The sequence below is a fragment of the Dromiciops gliroides genome, chromosome 2 (assembly GCF_019393635.1).
Source record: "Dromiciops gliroides isolate mDroGli1 chromosome 2, mDroGli1.pri, whole genome shotgun sequence".
In the NCBI taxonomy this organism is placed as follows: domain Eukaryota; kingdom Metazoa; phylum Chordata; class Mammalia; order Microbiotheria; family Microbiotheriidae; genus Dromiciops; species Dromiciops gliroides.
The window spans coordinates 511,837,216-511,847,265 of NC_057862.1; the positions used below are offsets into that span (position 1 = coordinate 511,837,216).

The following is a 10,050-nucleotide window of genomic DNA, read 5'->3' on the forward strand; positions in this document are numbered from 1 at the left end:
TTTGTGGTGGCAAGGAATTGGAAATTGAGAGGTTGCCCATCAATTGGGGAATGGCTAAACAAGTTTTGGTATATGAATGTAATGGAATATTATTCTGCTGTAAGAAAATATGAGCAGGCAGATTTCAGAGAAACCTGGACAGACTTGCATGAGCTGATGATGACTGAGATGAGCAGAACCAGGAGAACATTGTACATAGCATCAACAACATTGTGTGTTGATCAATTGTGATAGACTTGATTCTTCTCAGCAATACAATGGTCCAAGATAGTTTCAAAGAACTCATGATGGAAAATGCTCTCCAAATCCAGGGAAAAAAAAGAACTGTTGAATCTGAATGCTGATCAAACCATACTATTTTTATTGTTTTTGTTGTTGTTGTTATTTTTTTTTGAGGTTTTTCCTTTTTGCTCTGATCCTTCTCTCATTACATAACTAATGCAGAAATATGTTTAATGTGATTGTACATATATAACCCATATCACATTACTTGCTGTCTTGGGGAGGGGGAAGGGAGGGGAGTGATGGAGAAAAATTTGAAACTAGAAATCATATAAAAGCAAATGTTGAAAATTTAAAAATAAGTAAATAAATAATTTTTTTAAAAATAAAGAAACAAATGTACAAAAAACTAGTTATGGTTCATCAGGGGTTTCTTCATTTCTAATCCTATGACCCAAGCCTAAAATTTGAATAATGCTATATGGACATTTCACCCACATGAGTAAGCAGCACTGATTTATTGCTAATGGCACTGAACTAGGAGACATGAATAATTCACATCTATATGGAACCTGCAACAGCACCACTGACCTTAATAATAACTCTCATAGCACTTTAAGATGACAAATCATGTTTTTCATATCAATTCTGTGGGGTAGATTGTAAGACAGATCCATTTCACAGAACTCTCCTATTGTCTATCACCCCAAATTCTTGGTTAACACAGACTAGATCAAATCTGGGGAACTTCTTTCCAAAGTCTCTGTCTTTGACTTTTTTTTTGTGTGGTCTCTAATCAGAATTACCTCTGTGATATCAGCCTATAGTTGATGTCAAGATCTCCAAAGGTACATACAAAAGCATCTCTAAAGCTACCAAACACTCAAGGTAAGAAAATACATCAGGTACACAATAGCCTTTATTTCACCCAAGCTGCTCTCCCCACAAAATTGAGAAAATGTGAAAAAACTTAGTAGTTCTTAAACTCGATACTCAGATGGATTTGAAGATCCATTAATAACAGTAATCCCTCCAGAAATGACATTTGCAACCAACCCCTGCCCTCTTTTCCTTAGGAGACAGAATTCCATAACTCCTTAGGAATTCAACATTGTCCAGGAAATCTTCTTTCAAATGGTTAGCTTAAGAACTCTTAGGCCTCATGATTTTATTTGCTGGGGCAACTATTAAGGACCTCTGATCCATTATTGCTCTCAGGAAGGGGGGGCAATGTGATAGTATGCACGAGTTTCCTCTTCCAGACTCCCCAGGATTAAGTTCTTACAAGACTCACCTGTTCTTTCTGAATCTCTCCAGAAAAAGGCCAAAAAGGTTAAATCTACCTCTACTCCCCTTCACTTCAATGGACTTAGTACAAAGGAATGGATTGTTAAGAATTCTTTTTTGTATGTGAAATAAATACCTTTCCTTTCTAGAGTATTTACTGAGTATGATTTTTATTCCCCTTTAGGGGACCTAGATATAAACAAACACCTTTAAGGAATTTGCCCCCCAGGACATCCAAGTAAAGTGATAATGAGTTGAAAAGTGAATTAAAAGTAGTCCAGTCCTTCTTTTAGATTTTCAGGCTTCCTCAGAAATGAACTCTATTCAGAACACTTAAGTTAGTCTAGAACAGATGGGTTCCTTACTGGTAAAGAGAAGAGGCACAGTGTCCTAGCTCCTTGGTCTCAGAAGCAATTCCAATTTTAAGATTAAAATTATAGATACTCATATATAGTGTTGAAAAGAACCTGACAATGGAGAAGCTAGAAAGCCATCCCACTTCTTTTCCTCTTTCTCAAAAATTACTAAATCTCTATATTCTGCTAGTTGGGAATAAAATCATTTTGCACCTGGAGAACAATAATTCAAGCAAATTATTTTATCAAACTTGTTATCTTTCTGAGAGGCAATGTTGAGTTATGAAAAGAGTAGCTTGAAGTCATATTTGAATTAAAATCTTTGTTACGAAGTTTATTACATGTGTGATCATAGTCAAATTAACTTACCTCTTTTGTGTCCTTAACCTTCTGTTGGGTAAAAGAATGCATTTCGTTCATCTATTTATTCAACAAACATTTATTAAACACCTATTTTTAGGTGCTGCAGAAGATACAAAGTTTACAAAAGGCACAGCCCCTGTTCTTATGTAGCTCACAGAATGAATGAAGAACAAATATGTGGTACTTATAATAATAGTGTAATGATTGGAATGACGCACCTACTGGAGACTTACTATAGGAAAGCCCCACCATGAGGAGAATACCTCAGAAGGCAAGGCCATTCAGCTTTTCCTTGGCATCAGGAAGTAATGTTTGCGCATGGGTACTGTCCACCAAGGCTACCAGCCAATCAACTTGAGGAGCCTCCCATTTTCTGGGAGGGGACAGGAAGGAGGAAGGAGGGCCTGCATGGAGAGGTCTGTCTCTTTTTGGTTCCTGACTTTATGATGGTGGTGGTGGTGGCAGCAGAGGACTTCACAGGAAAAATTGAGGAAAGATAGGATTGCCATGCTGTTGGAATTCTGTTCTCAATCTTTCTCTTTCTATCTTTCAATAAACACTTAAAAACCTAAACTCATTTTATCAGTGATTTTAGTCAGTTTTCCCCAAAACTGGGGGAACAGATTAGAACCCACATTTAGAATCTTAAATTACAATAGGTATTAATTAAAAACAAGACCTGATATTACCAACAAAGTATCAAAACAAGACTTACCAGAAAGAATCTAGCTTTGGAAAACTCAGAGTTGACAGTACTATTTTGGATGATTTTAGAGTTGTATGTGAGTATATATATACACACACTTTTATAAATACATATGCCCATGTATATATATATATATATATATACATACACACACACACACACACACACATATATACACATCCATATATATACACATTTACCTCAAATCCTATTTATTTGATTTCTGTGTGTCATACATATTTTGGCAAACTCAATGTAAATTTAATCTAAGGAAGGAAATTAATAAAAAATGAATTATAACTTATCTAAAATAAATCTAAAGGACAAAATACATAAGCTTTTTTATTTATAAAATCAGAACATTGGTTAATGAAATCTAATGCAATCAAAAGCTAATTACATTTGTAATGAACAGAAAATACATTGTTAAGAAATGTCTGCACAAAATAATTGATCTCATATATTATGAATAAATGCCTTATAACTTAATTTCATAAATCGCTCTGTGAAATAGTACATATACTTCAGTGTATGATAGCAAAGACATACCACATGAATGTTACAACAATTCATTATTTGCATTCTATATTTTGTGATCAGTAGTTGGACTATTGGACCTTTTTCATATTATAATAAGAATAGAATAGAAAATAAAGCAAATCCATCACCCATTCATTTTTGACAGCAAGCTCTCTTAGGTGCATGTAGGTGAAGGATTGTCTGGAGCTGGGTACTCACTTACCAATCAATATAGGTCAGCTTCAAGGCAACATTCCAAAAGCAAGTGAATTAACTCCCCAAGAATAGAGTCCCCCATGAGCACAGTCATCTTATTCTTGGAATCTATACCTAACACAGCCCAAAACTACATTAACTTTTGTGTCTTCCACAACATACTGTTGGCTCATGGGCTTGAACATGCTAAATACTTTAGGGAAAACTGTCTATCAATACCTCTCTTATAAATATAGAAAGCTGTTGTTGGGGTTTTTTTTAAACTGTAACATATAATTTAACTTTTATGCTTTTTAGATTTCTTGTTAGATTCAGCACATTTTTAGCCTATCAAGATCTTTTTGATTTTTGTCATCAAGTATATCAGTTATTCTTTCTAGTTTTGTGTCCTCCATGAACATGTTAAACATGTCATCTATGCCTTCATACAAATAACTGATGAACATTAGAAAAGTACAGCAGCTTTCAGGAAGAATAACCCTTGCTGGAACATAGAAGGATATACTGCCTTTTTAAAAAATAATAAATATATTTTTTCTTACTTTGAAGATAAAATGTTACCTTTCCTTCATCATCCATTAACCTGAAGAAAAGGATTCCCGAAGGTGTCTTCCCTAAAGTTTGGATGACAAAGGAAGGTTCAGGAGAACAATTTTCCACTCAGTATAAAAGTGACTGGAAGTAGGGTAGCCTGTTTCTTCCCTTTAACTCCATAGGATTAGGGATCAAGAAGAGCAAAAAAAGTCTTAATTAAGCAAAAGGATAGTGAAATCAAGGACAACTAGGTGAATGCCAGGCCTGGAGTCAGGAAGACCTGAACTCAGATCTGGCCTTAGATACTTACTAGCTGCGTAACCCTGGTCAAGTCATTTAACCCTATCTGCCTCAGTTTCCTTATTTGTAAAATGAGCTGGAAAAGGAAATGATAAACCACTCTAGTACCTTTGCCAAGAAAATGCCAAATGAGGTCATGAAAAGACATGACTAAACAACAAGAGTAAAATAAAGTGGCATGATGATAGGCCACTCTAAGGCTGCAGGAATGTTTTTCTCCACAAGCTTAAACCCCAAGCCTTCTCCAGCCCAACTGTTATTTAATAAATCTGCCTCTCCCATGAAAATACTGATCAAAATTTGAGGTTTTCTCTATCTTTTCACGCAGAAAAAAGAATGAGTATTTGTTTGACAAAGTGTGTTTAAAAAACAAAGCCTTTAAACACAAAATGGGAGAGCAAGGATCTTTTAAAAGATGGAAAAATTATAATATTCATTCTTATTTCTGTCTCTTTATAAAATGCCTGAAGATGATCAAGCAGTCTGGGCTCTGGTGGCTGTTTCTGTCTCCTGCTCATACTTTACTTTCACACAGGCTCACTTTCTCTTCACAGGGACTTTGAGTGGGGCTTTGCTTTTGCATTTGGCAGGAGCATCTCGATCTTCTTCTTCAATGGATGATCTTTCCTTCTGATCTTCTTCACTGGTAGCTTCTAAATTATCCATATCCTCAAAATCACTAATGTCACTCTCTTCCACCTCATCATCTTCCACAAATTTCCCTTTCGTTCAAGTCATCATCATCATCTTCTTCCTCCTCCTCATCTTTCTCTTCAGTATCTGAGTAGTTGCTTTCAGCCTCCTGATGTTCGAGAGCTTTGTCAAAGGCATGAATGGGGAAGTTGTAGATGTCACCGTACATATCTTGTTTTAGCCTCTCCAACAGTTCCTTTTCTATTGCATTACCTAGCTGAGCAGCTATTAATGCTTTTTCCTCTCATCTTTTTTCATGCCTTTCCACCTTTTTGCTCAAGGGAACAAGTTTCCTCTGTCACTTTAAAGTAAGTTTACAGATTTAAACCAGGTACTGGGTAATCTTGGTGAACTTTGTTTTGTTTTTTACTCCAATTTCTTTTATTTATATTAATTCATTCATTCATTTGTTTATTTTTGTGGGGCAATGAGGGTTAAGTGACTTGCCCAAGGTCTGGTCTTTTTTTTTTTTTTAAGTCTGGGCAACACTTTTCTTTCTTAAAAACTTTGGTACTTGTCTTATTTTTCAAATTTTTCAAAGATCACTGGTTATGACGGAAAAAATTTGTTTAATAAACACTTTTTACATGCCAAATACTAAGTGCTGAGTATTAAAAATGCAAAAAGGAAGATAGTTCTTGTGCTCAAGGAGCTTATGCTCTCAAAGGGAAAGACAACAACTCTGCAGGGAGAGGGTGCTGAGTAGAGCCAGAGTGAAGTAGATAGAGACAACCTTTCATTTGACTTTGATTACAAAATGAAAAAGTGAAAGTTGGAAGAAATCTGGCCAAAGAATAAAGTCGAGCATGTCTGGAGCCTCCTTAGAAATAATGGGATAAATCAGGGATTTAACAGTCAGGACATTAGAGGCCTATGATAGGACCAATATTGATCAGGGTTTCCCTAACCCAACCCACCATGAGTTAGGCTAGTTTTACACATAAAAAATTAATTAGGGCCTCCACCACAACTTTCTTGGTAGGGGGAAGGGAGAAACAAGACTCAGGCTATATTTCCCTTGACACAGCTGCATGATATGACTTCTTGGTCACATAAGGGCATAAAAAAACCTAGTCATAGTGAATCTAAACACTTTAGACTTGGCGGAAATCTTAAGATGGTACAAGACACCAAATACTGTCCTGATGACCCGAGGTGTTTTCTTTTGGAGATGAAAGTAATGATATCTATTGGAGTTAGAGAATCGTTTTTGAGGAGGTGGAGCCAAGATGGCAGAGAGAAGCCAGTAAGCTGCCTGAGCTCTCCCAGATTTCCTTTAAAAACAACATTAAATCAAGCCTCTAAACAGACTCTGAAACTACAGAACCTACAGAAAGAAAGAGAATCACAATCTTCCAAACAGAGATAATTTAAAAGACTTCAGGAAAGGTCAGTCTCACTCAGGCAGGGGAGGAACGCAGAGCCATGTGGAGGGGGTTGAGGCAAGTCAGCGGGAAGCAACTGAGGCCCCTTGATCTTGGCTTAGCAGGCTAGTGGTATGGCAGACCAGTGGTGAGATCCACTAGCACCAGCTGAGAGGGCAGGCTGCCAGCTAGGGGGCCACCTACAGGACAGGTGCAACCAAGCCTGTCTGTCCCCATGCGCGCTGGAAGCAAGCCCATGGCAGTGCAAAATCCACAAGCCATAGAGGCCTCAGAGCAGAAAGCCAGTGACACAAACCCCTATCTTCCAACACAAGAAGCTTGAAACAGTAACCCTGGTGCCTGAGGAGTGGACCTCAATCTTAAAAAACATAATAATAATAAGCTGCAATATGAGCAAGAAACAAAAAAGAGCTCTCACCATTGAGAGCTTCAGTATCAACAGGGAAGAGACAAACACAAACTCAGATGAAGACAATACTCTCAAATTGCCTACATGAGAAGTCTCAAGAGGGAAGATGAATTGGTCTCAAGAACAAAAAGCCGCCTTGGAAGAGCTCAAAAAGGATTTTAAAAATCAATTGAGGGGGCAGCTAGGTGGAGCAGTGGATAAAGCACTGGCCCTGGATTCAGGAAGACATGAGTTCAAATCTGACCTCAGACACTTGACACTGGCTGTGTGACCCTGGGCAAGTCACTTAACCTCCATTGCCCTGCCCAAAAAAAAAACAAAAACAAAAAAAACAACCCAATTGAGAGAAGTAGAAGGAAAAAAGAAAGCAATGCAAGAAAATTATGAAAAAGGAATCAGCAGCTTAGAAAAGGAAGCATAAAGAAGCCGCAGCTTAGAAAAGGAAACACAAAGAATCAGCAGCTTGGAAAAGGAAGCACAAAAATTGACTGAAGAAAATAATTCCTTAAAAAATTCATTTGGCCAAATTGAAAAGGAGGTGCATAACCTGCCTGAAGAGAATCCTTGTTGAATATTCTTTTTATGTTATGGATAAACATATTTCCTATTCTTAACTGTTGAATCACTTACAATTGTCTCATTTTGTCCTATTGGCATTGATTAATAATTCCAGAACATTGTCTCTGTGGAATATTTCCAATTTATGCTGTATAAACTTGTATGTACATAGTTGTCTGCATGTCATCTCCCCCATTAGACTATGACCTTCTTTTGAGCAGGGATTGTCTTTTGCTTTTCTTTGTACCCCCAATTTAACCTGGCACATAACAGGTGCTTTAAAGTATTTAGCAACTGAATGCTCAAGGCCACAAAGTAGAAGGACTGGACCTAAAAACTCAAGTCCTCTATGGCATGGTCTCTAGTCCTAATAGCAAAATAGTTGGCAGGAAAATGACTTAACGATTGTACCTACTATTTCTTTCAAAATAAGAGCATGTAATCTAATAAGTCACATACTACTGCTGACTTAATTCATTAGTGAGTTGTACTCGCTATCTTCCTACTTATACTATATATCAACTTTTAAATTATTATTTTGTTTTATACTTTTAATTACTGAGGAGTTATTATATAAATATAATATATATATATATAAGCAGAGAAAATGTAAACAAAAATCAGAATTGCGAGGCTTTTTATTCTTTTAAAATTGGGTAATATCCCATTTACCCTGATTAGTAGTCTTATATCTCTTTTCCTCAATATAACTACATTAATGAGAACATGTACTGTTTGCAGAGGTGTTGCGCCTGAGCCCCAGGCCAGTGCACATGCTGGGATTGTTAAAATTCTAGCCAAAATATGGGGTCATAAAAAACTCAAATAACAATTAATTCTTTACAAGGGTTGTTGTGAACATAAAATGGAGATATTTGTAAAGTGCATAGAACAGTGCCTGGCACATAATAGGTACTATGTAAATCCTTATTCTCTTCCCTTGCTCTGGACAAGGATGAGCTGGTTCTTTTTGTTTGTTTGTTTGTTTGGTGAGGCAATTGGGGTTAAGTGACTTGCCCAGGGTCACATAGCTAGTAAGTGTTAAGGGTCTGAGGCCGAATTTGAACTAAGGTCCTCCTGACTCCAGAGCCAGTGCTCTATCCACTGTGCCACCTAGCTGCCCCCCCCCCCCGATCTGGTTCTTTTGATGGAAATTTTATGGAATATGGAGGCAAATGTTTAGGCCATATCAAAATTTGTGATAAACACTGAGTGAAAAGTTGGGCATAATCTGCTATGGGCTAGTTTGAAATAGGACAGATTTCAAAATGTTCAGAGAAAGCCTGATCTCATGGACTAGATTTCTGCAGGGCAGGAGAGATGGAAAACTGCCAAAGATAACATTCTGAAGATATAGAAAGAAGCAATTCTAATGAGGGGAGAAAGAGGGAGTTTTCTAAAGAGACCAATGTGGAGCCACCAACTTTTTTTTTTCAGGGCAACGAGGGTTAAATGACTTACCCAGGGTCACACAACTAGTAAGTGTCAAGTGTCTGAGGCTGGATTTGAACTCAAGTTCTCCTGAATCTAGGCCTAGTACCTTATCCACTGAGCCACCTAGGTGCCCCCACCAACTTATTTTTTTAAAGCACACAGAGAGAATCAGCCTGGCAATGTGGATGGAGAAATGATCTAAGAATCAGGAAGAATTGGGCTTACATCCTACTTTTGATATATACCATCTATGTGACTATGAGTAAGTTATTCTGTTTCACAAGCAGCCATTTGCTATAAAAATTATGCATAAGAAGCCTAACTGTGTTTGTGGATGGAGTTTTCAGTTGGGGAGTTCACTGTTCTTACGAAATCATACATTCTGATCAAAAATGTACAGATAATAGAAGCAAGAGTAGGTAATAGAAAATGAATAGAAGTGTGAGGAAAGCTAATGGTAAAAATGCCATTTGAAGTTATATTGAGAGGGGCAGCTGGGTGGCACTGTGGATAAGGCACTGGCCCTGGATTCAGGAGGACTTGAGTTCAGGTCCAGCCCCAGACACTTGACACTTACTAGCTTTCTTTGTGGTGTCAAAGAATTGGAAATTGAGGGGATGCCCATCAATTGGGAAATGACTGAACAACTTGTGGCATATGAACGTAATGGAATACTATTGTACTATAAGAAATGATGAACAGGCAGATTTCAGAAAAAAACTGGAAAGACTTAAATGGACTAATTGGAGTAAAGTGAGAAGAACCAGGAGAACATTGTGCACAGTAACAACAACATTGTGTGCTGATCAGTTGTGAAAGATTTTGCTTTTCTCTCAATAGAATGATCTAAGACATTTCCAAAGGATTCATGATTAGAAATGCTCTTTACATTCAGAAAAAGAACTGTGGAATCTGAATTCAAATTGAATCATATTATTTTAACTTTTTCTTTTTTTTCACTTTCTTGAGATTTTTCCTTTTTGTTCTGATTCTTCTTTAACAACATGACTAAAGTGGAAATATGTTTAAATATGTTTAATATATTTATATATATATAACCCATATAAG

At 36.9% G+C, this 10,050-nt stretch overlaps 1 pseudogene; it reads right to left on the reverse strand.

Annotated features, from left to right (window-relative positions):
• Nucleotides 1-4,977: 4,977 nt before the first annotated feature.
• Nucleotides 4,978-6,797, reverse strand: LOC122739218 (annotated as a pseudogene).
• Between the last annotated feature and the right edge of the window lie 3,253 nt (nt 6,798-10,050).